The 14,568-nt window shown below is 42.5% G+C and overlaps 1 protein-coding gene and 1 long non-coding RNA gene across 2 annotated transcripts in view; one reads left to right on the forward strand and one right to left on the reverse strand.

Moving 5' to 3' along the window:
- The window catches only part of Hs6st3 (heparan sulfate 6-O-sulfotransferase 3), a 726,575-nt gene that overhangs the window by 634,481 nt on the left and 77,526 nt on the right, over positions 1–14,568 (forward strand).
- Positions 8,734–13,261, reverse strand: LOC118238861. Its single transcript, XR_004772222.1, has 2 exons — positions 11,208–13,261; positions 8,734–9,496 (listed from the first exon to the last, which is right to left on the reverse strand). It is a non-coding gene; the product is annotated as an uncharacterized LOC118238861 (long non-coding RNA).

The following is a 14,568-nucleotide window of genomic DNA, read 5'->3' on the forward strand; positions in this document are numbered from 1 at the left end:
CACACCCACCGCATTACACTTATATACACATATACATACATGCACACCCACCCACATATAAACATATATACACATACATACATGCACACTCACCCACATGTATACATATAGACACCTATACATACATGCACAAAATACAAATAAATGAGTGTGAAAGTCTAAACTCAAAGTTTCAATAAACAGGAAACAAATAGCACATTTTCCGTGGTGTTCATGAGCGTGGTTAACAGTTATGCGGCTGACAACTGAGATCGGCAGGTTTCCGCATGGACACCGCCAGCCAAAGGTCTTCTGGACATGGATGGTGTGTAAACTGTGCTGTTCTCTCCTGGCTGGTTCTGTGTGCACTCCAGCTGCAAATCCTTCCTCTGTTTGTCTCTGTCCTTGCACCCTGCGATAAAATGAACAAAAGAGTATTCATGTGCTCAACGCCTTATTCAAGACTGTTTCTTTTTGGCAGAACAAGGTATATTTATTTGAAGTCCAACCTGTTCTTTAACCACTCAAGTCACCAAGTCTAAATAATTAGCAGTTACTAAATTTACCCCGAGAGAACTGAACTCCTCAGGAGGCTTTCACAGCTGACAGACCTTCCCTCCACTCTCCTCGCTCCCTGCTCAGTTCTCCCCATTCCCTTCTTTCCCTTTAGCCTGTCTTCTCTCTATTTCCCTCCCTTGTATTTCAAGAAACAGACACTGGAACCAACTCTGTGTCCCAGTGGCATCGGTATTAAAGGGAAACATGGCTGTTCCTGAGAAAAAGGAGTCCCTTTTATGAGACAGTGCATGGTGCCCTCTTGGGATTTGTGAAGATGAGGGCCAGGCAGGAAAGGAAATTCTGAGGGGAAAAGCTGAAAAGATTGCAAACCAGATAGTTTTGTAAAAATAATTTCGGAGTTTCACTTTCACATTGACCAAAGTCAAAAAGAAAGGGCGTGTTCGAGCTGTCTCTTGACGACCAGGATCCAACCTGGCTCCACCATGGAGAGCTCCAGGGCTTGGAGGAGATTCTTTTCTTTTTCTTCCTTTCTTTCTTTCTTTTCTTTTCTTTTCTTTTCTTTTCTTTTTTTTTTTGATACAGAGTTTCTCTGTGTATCTCTGGCTGTCCTGGAACTCGATCTATAGGCCAGGCTGACCTCAAACTCACAGAGATCCTCTTGCCTCTGCCTCCCCAGTGCTGGGATTAAAGGTGTGTGCACCACAGCAGCTTGGTTTGGAGGCGATTCTTAGCCTTCTTGGTTTCAGTTTCCTCATAGGTGCATTGGAGCTCCTAAGAGCAGCTGCACTGCACTGGTGTTGGTTAAATGAGTTAATACTTGAAATACACTTAGAATAGTGATAGATGACTCATAGTTGTTTGTAAAGCACTAGGCTCTTTGTTTGCATGTAAATACATATGTGTGTGTATACACAGATAAGCACATATATGAGACAGAGATGAATTTGGAGAAGAAAGCAAAATGTAAGGCACATTACAACAATATGGATTTCAAGTGTAATTATTATTAAATCATTCTGAGGTTACAAAAATCAGATTAAAAAATGTGTAATGATTAATCCTAAATGTCAAGGGGAGACGGCTCTGTGTGCATGCCTGTGGAGGGTTGCTGTTGTTGTTTTGGTTAGTGTGGGAAGGCCTGCACACTGTGGGTGGCACCTCTCCCTGGCTGCGATCTTTGATGTATAGAGACGGGAGCTGGGCAGCAGTGTGTACCTGGTGCCTGCTTCCTCAGTAAGGGGATGGATGTGAGCACCGATTTCAAACTCCTCCTTCCCCCACGATGGACTGTACACCCAAACTGAAGTCCCCAATCAACATTTGAATGGCTTTCGTCAGAGTATTTTATCACAGTAACGGGAAAAGAAACTATGAAAAATGATATGAAAGACAAAACGGAAAATGAAAACAAGCGTAGAATGTGTTACAATTATACAGACAAAATCGTGCTCCTTGTCCTTTGGCTAAAAGCGCTTCGGAGTATTCTTAATTTAAGGTCTCCTCATTCGCTGCTCTAGACCCTAAGGGCTTCCTCACACATTGCTTCCCTTAAAACATTTCAAAGCCTGCTCTACGGAGTAAGGGAATAACACTAATTTTAGCTCCAATTGTTATACTTCCGAAGAAGCTCTTATAAAGTGTTGAGTTAGACTGTTTTCAAAGAAAAATTCTATAACAGAAACTAGACTGGTTTGAAAGCGACTGGTCTTAATAACTGGAGAGCTCAGCGTGGCCCGCTGGAAAAGGAAAAGAGGCCCGAGCGAAGGCTCGTTCTTATGCTTTCATCTGAGGCGCCCCAGAGCCCCTGAGACCGACTCCCATTACCATTTCTTTAAATAGATGAAGCCGCTGAGATAGTGAGTACAGTGCACGTCCCAAGGTCGCACTCTAACTTGCCACCACAGCGATAAAAATCCAATACGCCTGATAAGTGCCCGCGGCCCGCTCATCCTCTTGGCATAGATTGGGTGTGTGATGAGCAACGCAGACATAGGAAGACCCCAGCGGTATTTCTAGCCCCGCCATCTTGCTCAGTGCCCCTCCTATCAATTCCTGGTTGCATCTAGACAAGCCTCCTGTCATCATCCGCTTCTGTTCTTGCAGGATCTTTGCTAGTTGAGAGGTCAGAATGGCATGCCTATTTCTTGTCTGCTCTTTTATTCTATGTTAGCTTTTTCTCTTACTTGTAGCTCTCATGGAAGAAATAGGGTCCTGACCCATGGTTTTGGTTTTTGCTAGGTCTTTGTTTCACTGGTTATTTCCTCCTGTGTTGATTCCATTGGTCATGTCCTTAAGAAGAAAAGAACAGATAAAGAAAGTGATCCGGTGCAGTCCAACAGCATAGTCCTTAGCAATAGGATCCCGGTAAAAATGGAAACCAGAAGTCACAAAAATTAAGAATTTGGTCCTCCGTAGCACTGGCTGTATTTGAAACACCCAATAACTCACACTCGGCCTTGTCCTACTCCTCTGTAGGTGTGGAAACTGCATTCCTGGAATGTGACATTCTTGTAGCACTCACATTCTGTCATTCCCGAGGACATCCCTGGGGTTTGGACTATGACCACTGGTTCACTCTTGGAGAGTTTCTCCCAGCAGAAATGTGTTCTGCGTCTCTCCACTGGGCCTCTATGTCTACCTATCATGCTGGCACCAAGCCCGTGACAAAGAATAAGGTAATCTATTCAACAAGAGCTTTGTGTACTAAATATAGATTCAGAGTCTCAAAGCACGCAATTTTTCCCTTTTATGAGCATTGGCAGGTGTTTTACTATGAAACAGGCTTCAGAAAATGATGAGGACATGTCCTATTGTAAGATGAGAGTGTAAGATTATCTGATGTGTGGCAATGGCGTTGCGATAAATGTGTTGTCATTAGTGAAATCTGAGAAGCACTTGAATTTTACCTAATTATAGGAGGCAGACTCTTCCAAATTTTCACATACAATTTTTTAGCATACACTGGCAGGAGAAACTATTGTTAGTCAATCAGAACCACAGTCTGGTCGCTGATCCATTCTCGGATTTTGGGTTTTTGTTTTGTTTTGTTTTGTTTTGTTTTGTTGTTGTTGTTGTTGTTGTTGTTGTTCCCACCCCTAGTGGTGTAAAAACAAAAAAGAGTGAGAAAAAGAGAGGTTCCATTTTTGAATTAGGATTTTCTTCTGCTTTGGAAGAGTAACAATTAATTATCCAGTGAGAAGCACTTAGAAGCCTTAGTTCACAAAGGAAAACAAATGATTAAAAAGAAAACATATAATGAAGAATTTCTGCCGATGCTCCTTGGAAAGCAAACTGACAATATGGTGTTAGTCGTCTTAAAAGGAGAAAATGCAGGGCCCTGAATAAGGCAAATTTCCAAGGCACTCATTATACGTGCTAATTGTCTTTTCCTTCTTATTTCAGTCCCTTAACTAGGACAAGTCTTAACATCTGTCCATTTTCCTCTGCTTTCTTCAGGCAGAAATCCCCTCAGGGGAGTTGCCTGACAAAATCATTAAGTAGTAGTTTTATGAGCCTAGGTGGGATCACGTTTGGAGATGACTGATGACATGATTGCAGCTAATTGTTTGTGGGACTTGGCAAGTGTCTGACATCTTTCAGGGAATCCTTTTCCTTGCAGTCCATCAGAACTGTATCTATCTCCAAGGAACATGTTCCTTTGGGGTGTCATGGAGAAATATTTCTGAGGTGACCTGTGCCAGCTTCTCTCTTCCTTTTTTTGAAGAAAACCATTTCCCTTTATCACCCAAATTTAATTTCTGGTGACCAGTCTATTTCTAGCTAGGATGTTTGCCCTTGAAATCTGAGACCTCTTCTGGTTGCATGCAAGAAATTATGTCCTAACTTTGTCCCATTAGAACCCTGCTGGCCTGAAAGAAGCAGTACACTTAGCCAGCAGGCTCAGCTCACCCCAAGGGTAGCTTGCTTTTGAGCTAATGTGTGAGCACATGTTATTAAGTACATTCAGTATTAGCCATCTCTGTGCAGTGTATAATTATTACTCTCAATCTGTGGTTACTGTAATCAAAAGCTTTGAGGTGCACACCTGAAAACGTTATAGTTAATAAATAACCATTACAGGAATCCTCAGTTGCACATCAAGAGCCTATCCAGTTGCCTTATGGCTGCATACCTGCAAGAGAATAATGCTAGTTTCACAGAAGGTAGTCAGAAATGAGTTTCAATAATTCAAAAGACTTTCAATAAATATTTCCTGTGCCTTTCACAGTGTGACTACCATAGGCACTATAGTGTTGCACACTCACAAATACTCACACACATAGGCACAAGCACCCAGCCTTCAAATTTCAAAAAATGGAGACCGTCTCTTGCTCAAGCCATTTATTTGTCGGAAGCTGAAGCTACTTCATGTTATGAATGATTTGGGAAAGGGTGTGATAGCTGCAATCATGAAACTACAGCTCTGTTGTAAGAGATGAGAATAGCCAAAGCACAAAAACAAAGAGTTACTCGCTGTAACCTACTCTACATCTTGTTCCCAGTTTCCAAGTGGATCTGACGCCCTCTCAAGATAAAGCCAGGAAATAGGCTGGATATTTTGTAGACACTGGGAAGAACAGACTTTGTTGAAGTCTGTTCTCATGGGTGATCTGACAGTTTGCAGATGTGTATGTGTATGTGTGTTAGAACAGAGTATGAGGGACTCATGTTGTGGCACACGGCCAGTCAGGTTCACATTTGAGCCCAACCTCACAAAACCAGCAGTAAGCAATCCAGAAACAAATTGTGGAGGAGGCAGAAGGTGAAAAGGGAGAACTCTAATCAGTGGATTCTATCATCGAGGCCTGACTTAGAACCCTGTGTCAGTCAAAGAAGCTGATTTTGAAATCAGGTGCTTCCTTGTTCTTCCACCCTCCTGAACATTATAACCTATTTGACTTCCCTTTTAACCATGCATGGGCTGGACACTGGAAAGTAAATGTCCCTGAGACCCTACCACCTTGTCTTCTGTTCTCTCTCCTTGTTCACGCAGACACGGTAGAATCTGAGATTCACTATATCCTTCCAAGGTCTTAAATGAAGAATGCTTTCCTTATTTTTCCAATCAGTAGCCCTAGCCTCGCTCTATTTGTTTACCTCACAGTGCTTGGACAGTGGGGCACACTTGGTTGGCATGCTGATGTCATCTGAAACAGCCATTGGAGCACAGATTAAGGGAAAGGAAAATGAATACTGTATGCAAACGGGAGAATGCTTACTGTCACTCCCTCAGCCAGTTGACCGTGCAGAAAAGTAATTGCCAGCAGTGATTTGGGGCCAGCATTCTGCAAGCAGTACATTTAAGTACATGCATAAGCCTTTCTTAGCAAATGATTACAAACTCTATGTCACTTTCCTATTCTTATCTAGCTTTTTATTCATTTCGCCTTAGACACAGCTGTTAGGTTATAGAATGCTAACACAAATATTCAAATTTCATTTCTTGTATTCTCACTGTAGTGTGATTAAACTCGGGATAGAATGATTTCTTTCTGACCCCGTGAGTCGCAATGCATGGCAGGGGAAAGCGTCTTCACGCTGCTTCACTTTCTCAGACGCCGTAAGCACATCCTTTAAAAGAAGCAACTCACAACCTCTTCAGTTACTGGGCCAACTATAGTGTGAACCATATGTTTGGAATCTAAAATGCCAGCATTGGTGCCATTCAGGACATGACGCCTGGCTCACTTACCCTCGCTTGTGGACATCCAGAGCAGAGTACTGAGCTGTCCTCCCTAGTTAATATAGTGTAATTTGGGGAACTCTATACCAGAAATGGAGTAGATTACAAGGTAGAAATTCGGAAATGCTATTGCTGCTGTCCCTGACCATGCCCTGGCTTAGGGCTGCCTTAAGATACACCCACTTGCAGGTACCCAAACCAAAACACACCACACACACACACACACACACACACACACACACACACACACACACACACACACTCCACTTTTATTTAAGGCGTGAGGCATGGGACTTGGGAAGATTGTTTCAGCATAGGATGGTAACACTTATTTTCTTTACAAGACATCTTAGCTGCCTTCACAGAAATAGCAGAGAGAGTTAGAGAGCCATTAGACAGACCATTGAGCACATCCCTCGCTTAAAAACCCCAAACAAAAGAGAAGCCTTTAATGCAGGCATCCGTTCTGTTCATACCAGAACCAGAGGATTGCTGACACGTTGTTTTAGGTTTGTTTAAGATCCCTAATCAATTGGTCATTATTAATATTTATTATTCCTCTGAGGAAATCCCCAGCATATATTTACTTTCTAAAGGTTAGTGATAACAGCAGATGACCACATAGACAATTAGTCTTGGGGGGGGGGCTTGTCTCTGTTTAATTTTTGTCTTACTCTCCTCCCTCCCTAGTGTGTGTGTGTGTGTGTGTGTGTGTGTGTGTGTGTGTGTGTGTGTGTGAATGGGCCATGTGTATTCTAGTTTTCCCTGGAAAGAAATAAATTACTACTCCACCCTAGTCCTTTCTTATTTGGAGCTACACAGTAACTTCATTAAGTTAATTATGCCAGCAATTAAAAAGGATCTAGTTATTTGAGAGTGGTTATTGAGAATGAAGTGTTCTCTGATGCTACTACACATGGGTTGGTTTGATGGGAGAGGAAGAAGCCTGTAGGTCAGTGCAATATTTCTTGTTGCATTTGGCTGTCAGGGGCCTTCCCTCCTGCCCTTGGAAGGCTCAGAAGTACTGGACAAACCACATTATACCAGTCCTTATCTTTCTTATGGGTATTAGGGACAGATATTCTCATTAACTTTCAGCTTGTGAGTTATGGGCCAGCCATTTACTGTACAGAATAATAAATTGTGCAGAACATGTGTGCACAGCTGTTGACTCTGAATGTTGGCTTTCCTGCCCAGCGCCACCTATGTGTTTGTAGAAGACAGACTGGAATTCCTGTGGATGAATTTATTCATTGAAAATGGACCCTGATTGTGTGCTTTGCCGTTTACCAATCCTGAAACAAATTCTCTAGAGTGTAATTTTAATACTTCCATGTTCTCATTTTTAAAATGACCATAAACTTAGACAAATATAAATCAGACCTAACCCCTTTCATGTTTTACTTACATGTCTGCCTTCTGGAACCAAGTGATTTTTAATTGGATTTTATATTTTCCTGGCAAGAATGGCAGTTCTGTAAGACACGGTTTTGCCTGAAGCCATATGTAGAAAACTGTAATGCAAAGTGTTTGGCTCTCATAGCAGTAATGTAATAGAAGGAGGTTCTGGAGAGGGAGTGAGGGCATCCCGTAGTACACCCCACAATCAGTAAGTAGATGCTGATTAATCGTTGCATAATAACTATCAAAAACATGAATTTGGAGCAGGGTTGGAATCTGAGATCTGTGGTCATCCTACATGGGACTCTTCTGAATGTTGCCCATTGATGGTGAAACAGGAAGTTAGAAGCTGATTTTGCTAAGATGCATTGCACTCCTGTCTTGGGCCTATGAGACAGCTAAAGGGAGATGAAAACCTGGCCTCCCTGTCAGCCTTTACTGGGTGTCTCCTGTACTTTGGCTCTAAGCAGAGAGACACATTGTTGCCTTTAACCTCCTCTCTTGAGTCACCTTAAATTACAAGAAGACCAAAACCTCACCAGATAACACTGCAACATACAGATGAGGATAATTCCTCGTGAGAGCAAGGCTGTGCCCTAGAACAGGCATCATTATCTCATTCGGACCAAACTGGTCCCCTCATCAATACAGGGACTAATGGATGACAATTTATGATGCGTGTATACATGGATTTCCAGTCAAGTGTAAAGGAGAATGAAATTATGTAATTTGCAGGAAAATGGAATGAACTTGGAAGTACTACAATAAATAAGTTAACCTGGGCTTGGAAAAACAAATGCTGTCTGTTTCTTATTGTTTCCAGATCCTGGCATCAAATGTGTAGATTTCTGGTCTTAAGCTGGAGTAGAGATCTGTAAGGGCAGTACAGTGAAAAATGGAACCAGGATGGGGAAAAGAGGTGCTGTGTGTATTCGAGCCCCTGAGACATAAAGTAGAGGAAGAGGATATTGGAAGTAGAATAATTTCAATGGAGTAGGGGCAGGGGCTAGAACAGAGTAGGAGTAATGGAAACATTAACCAAACTAAGGATATAGGAAAAGCTACTTTGTAAGTTAATGTAAAAAAAATGTAACTGTAGAAGGATTTGGACAGAGGTCCTCTATTATGGTGAATAACTAATACATAGCCTGTAATGGTCAGGATATCTTTAATAAGTAAATGCTAACTGACAGGAAACCAGAGCGAGCCGAAGCAGCAGAGAAAAGAGAGCTACCATATGCCTTGGCTATCCCTTTAAACCTTTCTCACGTCACCCTGACATCACCTTGACCACACCCTGTGTGGTTGGGCACACCTGGAGCCAACCCTTAGGAGGCATGGTACTTTGTCTCCCTACAATTCCCCTTTTAGTCTAAAAGAGAATTAAAACTTAACAGTGTGAAGTATCCAAAATTAACAATCATAAAGGTGAAATATAAGAAGATACAATAATCTGCTTATGTCACATCCTAACTATGTCTATATAACTAAAGCTTAAAGTCATCTGAAAGAGGTGTCTAAGCCTGAACACCTTCCAATTCCAACCATGAACAATAGGAAACTATCCCTGACTAGGTGTACATTACCCTTAGTGACAATAATGGGGGATGGGGGCCTAGCATTCTCCAAGTTACTTCCTGCTGAAATGGGACGGCAATAGCCTTGTGGGGTCCTGTAGGAAGAAAATGTTAGTATAGCGAAAGTCTCGAATGAATTATATTCAGTCCATGTTAGATGGGATTTGCTTAATTGAAGATGTAGGTTGAAGTCCTCAACTTGATTGAAGTCAGTACCGGAAGCCCTGGCCGGAGTGTCAGTTGAAACGGACAGAGTGGGATCCAGAGTAGCAGAGGAGGTGTGGTCCATTTTCCTTCCAGAGTGTTCAGGGATTGCTATCAGGTGGGTCTTCATTGGCTGTGAGGGACTCAAACATAAGTGTTAGCAGAGAAATGTTTGCTTGTGTCTGTATGCATACCAGGAAAGGCAACCATGGAAAAAAAACAATTATGAGGTGGTGTACACCCTGAGAGAAAGAGCCAAGAAAAGACAAAGACAGTCCCCAATTTCTTCTCTTATTCTGTATTACATCAATTGGCTTCTTGATATAATACAGAAACTGTAAAGTTTAGTTAAACAATGTGCTTGGATTTTAGAGGAGGTTTATGAGATAAACCCTAAACCTCTGTGTAGGAAGATAATGCTGATTCAAGAATATATAGGCAATGAAACAAAAATTGGAGGCCCAGAGATGTGATGTCTTTCAAGGTGTTGATGAGTGTCCTGAGGCCCCCAGAACCATGTAGGCTATTAACATGCTCTAGGTTGTCCACCAAAACCAGAAAGGAGGTAGTTAAACCCATTCTTGAAGATATTTTGGCTGCAGAGAGAAATCAAGCTGGAAGCTTCCTTCCTGGTGGCTAGCTTTCGAGTACCAGAAGGTAATAATATCTAACCTGCAGGGTAGAAAAGGCATAAACATGCTTGCCCAGTTGTATACTGTTATACAACTTAAATTCCTGGCAAGACATGCCAACATGCATAATAGCGGCTGTTCGGGACCGCTGTCTTCAGGACTGTGGACAGAGCCAGCCGTACAGTCCCAAGTCCGATTCTGAGTGGAGGTGTGTGGACTAGGGAAGTTTAATTATGCAACGGACACTAATGATGAGACAGGAAACACCATATCATCTCAGGAGGGCTCCCAGCTGAAGCCGAGCAGCCACGGTTTATTGAGAAGTCTATTTAAATAGTCCTCCAAGGGCAGGGACAGCATCAGGAAACATTTATTATGATGTATATAGCTAATATCAAGTGATTCTATTGATTCAAGCATTACCTAAACAACTCTTGGTCATGTAGGCAGAGTCCTCAGCCCAGGCATGGGCCTACTCGAAGCTTAAGCCACAGAGATGCAAATTAGGAGGCATATTACCCTGAGGCCATGGTAAACAATAGTAGCCCTACTGGCAATTAACAATACAATGGTGAGCCGGAGCTTTCCAGTGCTCCAAGTTTACAGGAGCCAGAGGATGGGCCCCAAAATATTCCATAACAGAATTATTTGGTCCCCCACAAGTGTCATGGCTGTTCTATAGGTAACAACTTTTGGATTATATATAGGTCATTACTTCACAGGAAGGAATTCATGCCTGGAAGCCCAGTCAAAAGCCCATGGATAGAGAAGCCATAGGTGCTAGTGGTAAAACTAGAAAACCAACTGCTATTTTGCTAAGAGGACATGTTATTTCCATCAAACTACTTTCTAATATTTTTGTTTATGCCCAAAGATTAGTGTTACTTGTAGAGTTGGTCAGAGTCTTATTTTTACATTGAATACTAATAACTGCAGGGGTTTAGAACTGCTAAGGGTGTTGAGAATAAGTAACTGTTGGAGCATTCAGCATTCAATAGGACATCTCTATAATCCATTCAGAGACTAAGAGAACACCATAGAGAAAAGACCAGAGAGATTGTAAGAGCCAGAAGATGGGGAGAAGTGTATTAGGATGCAGTCTTCTGGGTGTTACAGGGCCATCGTATTCATGTGGTTACTTGCACAAAGCTTGCTCAAGATCGGGGTTCTCAAGATTCCAGCATTTTAGTGACGTCGAGCTCATGAACTCACAGAGGCTGTGACTGCATGCTTAAGACCTCCTCAAGATCAAGCCACACAAAATCCCTGCATGGATGGGAGGGAGGGGCTCATGAAGTGTCACCTGGAGCTGAGGAACTATTATTGGCTACTGGGAGGAGAGTCAGTGTTCTTCAGGCATTCAGCCTCATGAGAGGCTACCCACCCGTAGCAGATGCTCCTATACCTGTGAACATAAAGGCAGTGTTAAGTTGGTTCAGTGGGCACATGAAATTGAGGAGGACGCATTGTTGGGGCCCAGGGGAGAAATTATAGAAGAGGGGAATGGGGGATGGATTTGGTCAAAATACTTTCTATGCACATACGGGATTTTCAAACAATATAATAATAATAATAATAATAATAATAATAATAATAAAGAAAAACAGGAGTCTATCTATCATGGGGAGGAGTTAATGAAGTTCTATTCTTCCCTGGGTAGTTTTTGGCAAGTAGTGTTTGCTGGTGTAGGCACTGCTCTAGTAAAAAGTTTCTCACCCATGTTCACACAAGCAATCCAAATCAAAATTCAAAATTCCAATCCCCTCTGTCTGTCTCTGTCTGTCTGTCTGTCTGTAGGTCTCTGTCTCTGTCTCTGTCTCTCGCACACACACACATAGACACACACACACACACACACAGAGAGAGAGAGAGAGAGAATGAAAGGAGAAGGGAGACTACTCGGGAATAAAGTACTCAGTAGGAGGAGGAGAAGGATAGCAGGTGAATATGATCAAAATATAAGCATGTATAAAATTGTCAGGAAGATTAAAAAATAGTAAAATAGACTAAAAAACAACCTATGGGACCAGGCTGCAGGACCAGATTTGAGAAGATAATCACTGGTCATTGATCAGCAGCAATACTACATCTTGACCATGTTGACATAAAAACCACAGCTCTCAATTTAAAGAATGGGAGATAGTTTGTTCTGGAGCCATTCTGAATGACCATAGCCCAAGAATACAGACTTCAGTAACCCCACATTCTAGATTCCTATGCAAAAGCTGTCTTAGCTTTGGGGTTTATAGAAGCTATTGAGTGGTTTGCTAAATTGGTAGATTCCAAAAGGTTTCTATCTGTCAGTTAGAAGATGTTACTCTAGACGCAGAGGCGGGCAAGGAATGGACGCTCTAGGGGCTAGACTAGCTCACGATAAGGTAATTAGCCCCTGTAGCTGTAACATTCCAATCTCTCCACAGGCCTGAGATTCTAATCAGTCAGTCTCTGTCGACACAGCCTCTTTTCAGGAGTTCTCATTCTTAACCAGGGCTGCTATGGAATGCAAACCTCTTTATTCTATTTGTGTTTAACTGTTTTGCCAGTGGCCCAAAGACAGACCCGAGATCCCTGGACTATTTCATTCATATTTTTCTTAATGTAGCATGTTGAATAAATCCCCTCTCTGCTTTCTCCACTACTCATCCCTTTCACTGTGCATTTGGGTAAGTGGCCCAAGCAGAACCTGCTGTGACTGCAGTACCTAGGTACTGAGTGTGACTGGAGGCAGACCCATGATGAATCCTGATCGTCTGACAGAAGTGTTGTCCTAGTCACTAATTAATCCACTGGCCCAAATAAGATGGTGCGGGAAAACCAGGAGGCAACCCTTGAAAGAACTCAGGAAACCTAGAAAAGCATTCTCAATGTAATCTTTCTACTGTTCATAGCAGTATAAAAGAAGCAGACCAAAAATGGCTGAGGGGGTAGGAGAGGAGAAACCTGATGATCCCAACTCTGAATCGAGAGAGCATATGTACAGTTTAGGAATGTTGAAATAAACAATGTGCGTTGTTGCCTCTTTCAAGGTGCCAAGCCGTCAAGATTTTGGCAGCTCTGTCCCGTTAAACAGCAGGCATCCTATCCCCTCACAGGCAGTCGGAGCAGAGCCTGACAGGACTTCTTTCTGTACTCACAATCACAACTTGATGGAAAAAAGTCCAGAATAGATTAGGCACCAATGAAAAGCAAAATTAAATAGGATGAGCCACACACACATACACACACACCACCACCACCACCACCACACACATACACACAGACACTCATGCAAACACACACACACACACACACACACACACACACACACATGCACGCACGCACGCACGCACACACACACACCACCACCACCACCACCACAACTACCATGCACATATACACACACTTTTGCACACACACCATACACACATACACTCAAGCACACACACACATACCCCACCACTACCACACACATACACACTCATACTCATGCACACACACACACACACACACACACACACACTCATGCACATATACACACACACTCATGCACACACACAACCACACACACCATACACACACCCACTCATGCACACACACACACTCATGCACACACACATACTCATGCACACACACACACTCATGCACACACACATACTCATGCACACACACACTCACACACACACACACACACCACACACACCATACACACACTTATGTACACACACACATACTCATGCACACACACATACTCATGCACACGCACACACTCATGCACACACACTCATGCACACACACACACACACCACACACACACCATACACACACACTCATGTACACACACACATACTCATGCACACACACTCATGCACACACACACACACACTCATGTACACACACACACACACTCATGCACACACACACACACACCCCACACACACACACCACCACCACCCCCCCATGTACACATTCTTTCATAAGGTCTATAAAATCCAGCTGTGAAGCATCACAAACATGTGATTTATTCAGATTTTGCTTATGCTTTCTATATGATCTGGTTTGAGGTTTGCTTAATGTTTGGTCAAGACTTTTCTCTTTCTGCTCAAGTTTCAGTTATGCCAAGGGAAAGCATTCAGGGACATCTTGGTTCACACAAGGGTAGTTTATTTTCACATACTGAAAATAAACCTCTGGGCAACCAACTTGGTGCCGCAGGCCTTTTAAAGTCAAATGAGAGACACACCCAAGAGGAGGTGAAACTGGGTAGGGCTTCAGAATCGAAGCTACTAAGTCATCTGCCTCATCCTCCTAGCCTTGGAGTGTGGATATTTGCTTTCCAGAGGCAGAAAGATTTAGCCACTTTAGTTGGGTTTGTGGTAATGCCTCACTTGAGTGCTGCCATGAACATGGCAACTATAAACCCCAGAAGGATAAAAGCTATTATCCTCTAATATGTAGACTATTGCAATACAAACACAGTTATAATAAATATAAATAGGAATAAATCAAAAGTTATATTATTGGAAATATTTATAAACATTAAGCTGTTGGATATTCATTACACATAGTACATGATTTCATAAGGACACTTCATCCT

The sequence above is a fragment of the Cricetulus griseus genome, assembly GCF_003668045.3.
Source record: "Cricetulus griseus strain 17A/GY chromosome 1 unlocalized genomic scaffold, alternate assembly CriGri-PICRH-1.0 chr1_1, whole genome shotgun sequence".
Taxonomy (NCBI): Eukaryota; Metazoa; Chordata; class Mammalia; order Rodentia; family Cricetidae; genus Cricetulus; species Cricetulus griseus.